We start from the raw sequence: 8,678 nt of genomic DNA on the forward strand, positions 1-8,678 counted from the left end.
ATTTTTAATGCTCTGACAACGTCCAGTAACTTGGAGTCCTCCAAGTCACTTGTAGCCGCAGGCACTACAATAGGCTGGTTCAGATGAAATGCTGACACCACCTTAGGGAGAAAATGCGGACGAGTCCGCAGTTCTGCCCTGTCCGAATGGAAAATCAGATATGGGCTTTTGTAAGATAAAGCTGCCAGTTCTGACACTCTCCTGGCCGAAGCCAGGGCTAGAAGCATGGTCACTTTCCATGTGAGATATTTCAAATCCACCTTCTTTAGTGGTTCAAACCAATGAGATTTTAGAAAGTCCAAAACCACATTGAGATCCCACGGTGCCACTGGAGGCACCACAGGAGGCTGTATATGTAGCACTCCCTTAACAAAGGTCTGGACTTCAGGGACTGAAGCCAATTCTTTTTGAAAGAAAATCGACAGGGCCGAAATTTGAACCTTAATAGATCCCAATTTGAGACCCATAGACAATCCTGATTGCAGGAAATGTAGGAATCGACCCAGTTGAAATTCCTCCGTCGGAGCACTCCGATCTTCGCACCACGCAACATATTTTCGCCAAATTCGGTGATAATGTTGCACGGTTACTTCCTTCCTTGCTTTAATCAAAGTAGGAATGACTTCTTCCGGCATGCCTTTTTCCTTTAGGATCCGGCGTTCAACCGCCATGCCGTCAAACGCAGCCGCGGTAAGTCTTGAAACAGACAGGGACCCTGCTGAAGCAAGTCCCTCCTTAGAGGTAGAGGCCACGGATCTTCCGTGATCATCTCTTGAAGTTCCGGGTACCAAGTCCTTCTTGGCCAATCCGGAACCACTAGTATCGTTCTTACGCCTCTTTGCCGTATAATTCTCAATACTTTTGGTATGAGAGGCAGAGGAGGAAACACATACACCGACTGGTACACCCAAGGCGTTACCAGCGCGTCCACAGCTATTGCCTGCGGATCTCTTGACCTGGCGCAATACCTGTCCAGTTTTTTGTTGAGGCGAGACGCCATCATGTCCACCATTGGTCTTTCCCAACGGGTTACCAGCATGTGGAAAACTTCTGGATGAAGTCCCCACTCTCCCGGGTGAAGATCGTGTCTGCTGAGGAAGTCTGCTTCCCAGTTGTCCACTCCCGGGATGAACACTGCTGACAGTGCTATCACATGATTCTCTGCCCAGCGAAGAATCCTTGCAGCTTCTGCCATTGCACTCCTGCTTCTTGTGCCGCCCTGTCTGTTCACATGGGCGACTGCCGTGATGTTGTCCGACTGGATCAACACCGGTTTTCCCTGAAGCAGAGGTTCTGCCTGGCTTAGAGCATTGTATATTGCTCTTAGTTCCAGAATGTTTATGTGAAGAGACGTTTCCAGGCTCGTCCATACTCCCTGGAAGTTTCTTCCTTGTGTGACTGCTCCCCAGCCTCTCAGGCTGGCGTCCGTGGTCACCAGGATCCAATCCTGTATGCCGAATCTGCGGCCCTCCAATAGATGAGCACTCTGCAACCACCACAGAAGAGACACCCTTGTCCTTGGAGACAGGGTTATCCGCAGGTGCATCTGAAGATGCGACCCTGACCATTTGTCCAACAGATCCCTTTGGAAAATTCTTGCGTGGAATCTGCCGAATGGAATTGCTTCGTAAGAAGCCACCATTTTTCCCAGGACTCTTGTGCATTGATGTACAGATACCTTTCCTGGTTTTAGGAGGTTCCTGACAAGCTCGGATAACTCCTTGGCTTTTTCCTCCGGGAGAAAAACCTTTTTCTGAACCGTGTCCAGAATCATCCCTAGGAACAGCAGACGAGTTGTCGGCATTAACTGGGATTTTGTAATATTCAGAATCCACCCGTGCTGTTTTAGCACTTCTTGAGACAGTGCTAATCCCATCTCTAGCTGTTCTCTGGACCTTGCCCTTATTAGGAGATCGTCCAAGTATGGGATAATTAATATGCCTTTTCTTCGAAGAAGAATCATCATCTCGGCCATTACCTTTGTAAAGACCCGAGGTGCCGTGGACAATCCGAACGGCAGCGTCTGAAACTGATAGTGACAGTTTTGTACAACGAACCTGAGGTACCCCTGGTGTGAGGGGTAAATTGGAACGTGGAGATACGCATCCTTGATGTCCAAGGATACCATAAAGTCCCCCTCTTCCAGGTTCGCTATCACTGCTCTGAGTGACTCCATCTTGAACTTGAACTTCTTTATGTACAGGTTCAAGGACTTCAGATTTAGAATAGGCCTTACCGAGCCATCCGGCTTCGGTACCACAAAAAGAGTGGAATAATACCCCTTCCCTTGTTGTAGAAGAGGTACCTTGACTATCACCTGCTGAGAGTACAGCTTGTGAATGGCTTCCAAAACCGTCTCCCTTTCGGAGGGGGACGTTGGTAAAGCAGACTTCAGGAAACGGCGAGGTGGATCTGTCTCTAATTCCAACCTGTACCCCTGAGATATTATCTGCAGGATCCAGGGATCTACCTGCGAGTGAGCCCACTGCGCGCTGTAATTTTTGAGACGACCACCCACCGTCCCCGAGTCCGCTTGAGAAGCCCCAGCGTCATGCTGAGGCTTTTGAAGAAGCCGGGGAGGGCTTCTGTTCCTGGGAAGGAGCTGCCTGTTGCTGTCTCTTCCCTCGACCTCTGCCTCGAGGCAGATATGAATAGCCCTTTGCTCTCTTATTTTTAAAGGAACGAAAGGGCTGCGGTTGAAAAGTCGGTGCCTTTTTCTGTTGGGGAGTGACTTGAGGTAGAAAGGTGGATTTCCCGGCTGTAGCCGTGGCCACCAAATCTGATAGACCGACTCCAAATAACTCCTCCCCTTTATACGGCAAAACTTCCATATGCCGTTTTGAATCCGCATCGCCTGTCCACTGTCGCGTCCATAAAGCTCTTCTGGCCGAAATGGACATAGCACTTACCCGTGATGCCAGTGTGCAGATATCCCTCTGTGCATCACGCATATAAAGAAATGCATCCTTTATTTGTTCTAACGACAGTAAAATATTGTCCCTGTCCAGGGTATCAATATTTTCAATCAGGGACTCTGACCAAACCACCCCAGCACTGCACATCCAGGCAGTCGCTATAGCTGGTCGTAGTATAACACCTGCATGTGTGTATATACTTTTTTGGATATTTTCCATCCTCCTATCTGATGGATCTTTAAGTGCGGCCGTCTCAGGAGAGGGTAACGCCACTTGTTTAGATAAGCGTGTTAGCGCCTTGTCCACCCTAGGAGGTGTTTCCCAGCGCTCCCTAACCTCTGGCGGGAAAGGGTATAATGCCAATAATTTCTTTGAAATTATCAGCTTTTTATCAGGGGCAACCCACGCTTCATTACACACGTCATTTAATTCTTCTGATTCAGGAAAAACTATAGGTAGTTTTTTCACACCCCACATAATACCCTGTTTAGTGGTACCTGTAGTATCAGCTAAATGTAACGCCTCCTTCATTGCCAAAATCATATAACGTGTGGCCCTACTGGAAAATACGGTTGATTCGTCACCGTCACCACTGGAGTCAGTGCCTGTGTCTGGGTCTGTGTCGACCGACTGAGGCAAAGGGCGTTTCACAGCCCCTGACGGTGTTTGAGTCGCCTGGACAGGCACTAATTGATTGTCCGGCCGTCTCATGTCGTCAAACGACTGTTTTAGCGTGTTGACACTATCCCGTAGTTCCATAAATAAAGGCATCCATTCTGGTGTCGACTCCCTAGGGGGTGACATCCTCATATTTGGCAATTGCTCCGCCTCCACACCAATATCGTCCTCATACATGTCGACACACACGTACCGACACACAGCAGACACACAGGGAATGCTCCTAACGAAGACAGGACCCACTAGCCCTTTGGGGAGACAGAGGGAGAGTTTGCCAGCACACACCAAAAGCGCTATATATAACAGGGATAGCCTTATAATAAGTGCTCCCTTATAGCTGCTTTATATATATCAAAATATCGCCATAAATTTGCCCCCCCTCTCTGTTTTACCCTGTTTCTGTAGTGCAGTGCAGGGGAGAGACCTGGGAGCCGTCCTGACCAGCGGAGCTGTGAGAGGAAATGGCGCCGTGTGCTGAGGAGATAGGCCCCGCCCCTTTTTTGGCGGGCTCGTCTCCCGCTATTTAGTGAATCCAGGCAGGGGTTAAATATCTCCATATAGCCTCTGGGGGCTATATGTGAGGTATTTTTAGCCTTTATATAGGTTACATTTGCCTCCCAGGGCGCCCCCCCCCCAGCGCCCTGCACCCTCAGTGACTGCGTGTGAAGTGTGCTGAGAGGAAAATGGCGCACAGCTGCAGTGCTGTGCGCTACCTTTAGAAGACTGCAGGAGTCTTCAGCCGCCGATTCTGGACCTCTTCTGACTTCAGCATCTGCAAGGGGGCCGGCGGCGCGGCTCCGGTGACCATCCAGGCTGTACCTGTGATCGTCCCTCTGGAGCTGATGTCCAGTAGCCAAGAAGCCAATCCATCCTGCACGCAGGTGAGTTCACTTCTTCTCCCCTCAGTCCCTCGTTGCAGTGATCCTGTTGCCAGCAGGACTCACTGTAAAATAAAAAACCTAAGCTAAACTTTTTCTAAGCAGCTCTTTAGGAGAGCCACCTAGATTGCACCCTTCTCGGCCGGGCACAAAAATCTAACTGGAGTCTGGAGGAGGGTCATAGGGGGAGGAGCCAGTGCACACCACCTGATCTGGAAAAGCTTTACTTTTTGTGCCCTGTCTCCTGCGGAGCCGCTATCCCCCCATGGTCCTTTCAGGAACCCCAGCATCCACTAGGACGATAGAGAAACACATATTGCACATCATGTATATAAACAAAAGGCATAGATGTCTTGATGAAACCTGGATATTTGTGTATACAAAAAAATCTACATATATGAAGATAATATTAAAAACAAACAAGCAATGGGACACTGTATAAAAATAAATCCCAAATACAGCATATTAAATAAGCGATATTGATGAGCAGCAGAAGCATCACCAAAAATTAACACAAGACATTTTAACGGACAATGTATGTCAAGCACTAAACATCTATCAATCACTAAATGTAACAATATGAATAAGCCTGATATGAACTACAAAAAACTATGTAGTCCATGTTCCACCTCCCTGCGGACGCCTCCTGATGACGTCGCCCGCTGCACGGAAGCAGCTGTACAGCCTGTGACGGCGGCAGTCAGCGGAATTGTATGTCCTTATTGTGCTGTACACAGGGCCGGTGCAAGGTTTCAAGTCACCCTAGGCAAAAGTTCGCAATGCTGCCCCTGCTTTCCCTCAACATCCTCCACCCAGCCCCTTGTAAACACATACACATCCACTTCATGCCCCTAGCAGTGCACAGTCCCAAGTCAGATTGAAGCTGGGAAAAGACGTGCATGCAAGTTTCCAGCCACCTGACAGTTCAAAAAGTTTATAGTATAAATATCTATCTCATACAAAGAGAAACCTACATGGCAGCTGTGAGAGACACAGGTGTAGAGGTGCATAAAGGTCCCTTGAACCCATCACTAATCACACTGTATTATAGCTGCAATTAGGGTTACCGTTATTGCAATTACAGCTTTCTGGAGGTGGCGATTGCACAAAAAACACAGTTATAGTATAGCCATTTCTTTTCTAAAATTTCAGGCCTTTGCATACACCTTTATATTTATTTATTAACAGTTTCTTATATAGCGCAGCAAATTCCGTTGCGCTTTACAGCTGGACACAATTAGATGACAAAACTGGGTAAAAACAAACAGTCACAGAGGTAGGAGGGTCCTGCTCACAAGCTTACAATCTATAGGGAAATAGGCATTGATACACAAGGATAGGTGCTATCTATTGCATAGTTGTCCACCAGATTACAAAGGTTTTTGGTGGGCTGCGTGATATCACATCACAGCAGCGATGAACCAGGGTCAGGACAAAAGGAGAGTGAAGAAAGAAAATATGTGGGGGATATGTGTGGACTGTACTGTGGGAATATAATTGGATAGGAAAGCTATGAAAGCTATGTGGGTGGCTCTGGAATTTAATAGGCTTGTCTGAATAGGTGAGTTTTCAGGGAACCCTTGAAGGTTTGAAGACTAGACGAGTCTTATTGTACGTGGTAGGGAATTCCACAGAGTGGGTGCAGCCAGATGAAAGTCCTGTAATCGTGCATGGGAGCAAGTATTGAGTGTGGATGAGAGACGTAGATCTTGTGAAGAGGTCGGGTTGGGAGATTTTTTGAGATAAGCGAAGTGATGTACGTTGGTGTAGTTTGGTTAATGGCCTTGCGTGTGAGTAAAAGTATTTTATACTGAATACGGTAGAATACTGGTAACCAGTGGAGGGACTGACAGAGCGGATCTGCAGACGATGAACGTCTAGCGAGGAATATTAGCCTCACAGAATGGATTATAATGGTGAAAGCCATCAGATGCCATTGCCTGCCCTATTTATGTAATCAGATTGCTCTACTTGTACCATTTATGTCATCGGAACCATCCGTATGCCACGTGTCATTACACTCCAAATGCCGCTGGTGTCACCATATCCCTTCACACAACTCTTATAGTATGTGTCATCAGACCCTTCCACATGCCCCTTATGTGTCATTACAGCCCTCCACATGCCCCTTATATGTCATTACAGCCCTCCACATGCCCCTTATATGTCATTACAGCCATCCACATGCCCCTTATGTGTTATAACAGCCATCCACATGCCCCTTATATGTCATTACAGCCCTCTACATGCCCCTTATATGTCATCACAGCCCTCCACATGCCCCTTATATGTCATTACAGCCATCCACATGCCCCTTATATGTCATTACAGCCATCCACATGCCCCTTATATGTCATTACAGCCCTCCACATGCCCCTGATATGTCATTACAGCCATCCACATGCCCCTTATATGTCATTACAGCCATCCACATGCCCCTTATGTGTTATAACAGCCATCCACATGCCTCTTATGTAGTGTTCCAGCTAGAATGCGGGCAGGGCAGGGCGCAGAGGTGCCGGGGCAGTGTGCGTGGTACGCATATGCCCAAAACGGGGCGCGGCTGGTGGCGTCACTATTTGTGGAGGTGTAGCCCCCACAACACCACTAAAGGGGGCGTGCCCCAGCTGACTGCATCATTAATAGGGGCATGCCCAGCACCTATGGAGGTGCTAGGCGTCCCCAAAATCTCCCTTTTATGTGAATAGATGCTGTGCGCATGTGGCGGCAGCAATCAGGCTGTTTTAGCAGGATGCCAGTAATGGGGTAGGGCACATTTTGCCCTTTAAACAGCCTAGCATGAATACTATTATGTGTCATCACAGCTCTCCACGTGTCATTGCACTCATCCACATGCTCCTTATGTGTCATCGGACCCCTCTACAGACCCTTCAGTCCCCTAATAATGAATATATGCCCATGAACATTTTGCTGCTGGAGCCAATATACTTTTCTCCACCAGCAAGGCCAACTTTTACTGGAGCACGCTGACTAATCTGTGACATCTGCACATAGAGGTTACATGACACACACAATGGTCCTCCTCTTATCACCTAGTGACAATCTCGCTTCTGTTTCCAGTCCCAGAAGGGAACACGCGACATGCCGCCACATGTGGAAGGAGTAGGTGCAGATAGCGGATATTCTATATATTATACTTCACCTGGTACAGTAGCTCCACAAATAAGTCAATACAGCACAAAAGGTGCAGATGTAATATACCATGTTACAGTGTTTCGTAGAACGCAGCACTCAGAGAATTAGCAATAATAATTAAAAAAGTGTTTCAAACATTACAATACAGCATTAATGTACAGTATGATGCAGCATATTGTATAGCTGAGGCTGACACTTTAGGAGGACTGAGAGTCCTTTCATCAGTACCTCTTAAAAACTTCAGGAAGAAGACACATACTGTATGTAGGTTCAGCAGTTTGGAGTAGTAAAGATGCAGGGACCACCATGTGTTCCATTCCTTCTACTCTCTAGATCCTACCTGCCCCACATGTTATGCACACTTTGTGTTTGGGAGGGAGCACTTTGCCTTCAGCAGTAGCAGAGTGCTGAGAGCGGCACACGTGTTAGCTAAGCTCAGGAAATGAAAGTACTGTGTATAATTATAGATGCTGCACTTTTGGGTGTTTACAGAACATTAGGCTACTACTTACCACCAGACAAGACACAGCCTCTCACTTCAGTCTCTGTGTGGAGCTTGTCACAGCACATGCCAGCAGCTGAGCTCCTCGTCTGTCTCATCTAGGGGGCGGAGCTACAGCGGCTGAGTGGAGTGAGTGAGTGAAGAGAAGGAAGGAAACAGCAGGGGATAGCAGCTGGCTGTATACAGTAACAGCACAGCACAGCACAGCACAAGTGGTTAGCCCAGGACCCCGAGAGCAGTGGAAAGCAGAGACTTTCTCTGATTACTGGTAAGACCTGCAGCTGTCCCCACGATCATAAGAAGGATCTGTCTCCTTCAGAAACATCCTTCACTCTTGTGGGGGCGCCCTCTGGTGGCCGGCGCTCTAGGCAGCTGCCTAAAGCTGCCTAATGGAAGCGCCGGCTCTGGCTGTACATCCCTGACGACAAGCGGAGGCCCGAAACAATTGTTGGATGCTACTCCATTAAAAAAGCTATTTTGAACAGTCTCCTGAGTGCCGCTTGTTCTCCTGTCTATATATATATATATATATATATATATACAGGGACT

The 8,678-nt window shown here is 47.8% G+C and overlaps 1 long non-coding RNA gene across 1 annotated transcript in view; it reads right to left on the reverse strand.

Annotated features, from left to right (window-relative positions):
• Window positions 1-8,447, reverse strand: part of LOC134947460 (uncharacterized) — a 103,153-nt gene extending 94,706 nt beyond the window's left edge. The window contains exon 1 of the long non-coding RNA XR_010182560.1: window positions 8,140-8,447. This is a non-coding gene — a long non-coding RNA (uncharacterized LOC134947460). The remainder of the gene's footprint in view (window positions 1-8,139) is intronic.
• Window positions 8,448-8,678: the final 231 nt, after the last annotated feature.

The sequence above is a fragment of the Pseudophryne corroboree genome, chromosome 8, assembly GCF_028390025.1.
Source record: "Pseudophryne corroboree isolate aPseCor3 chromosome 8, aPseCor3.hap2, whole genome shotgun sequence".
NCBI lineage: Eukaryota > Metazoa > Chordata > Amphibia > Anura > Myobatrachidae > Pseudophryne > Pseudophryne corroboree.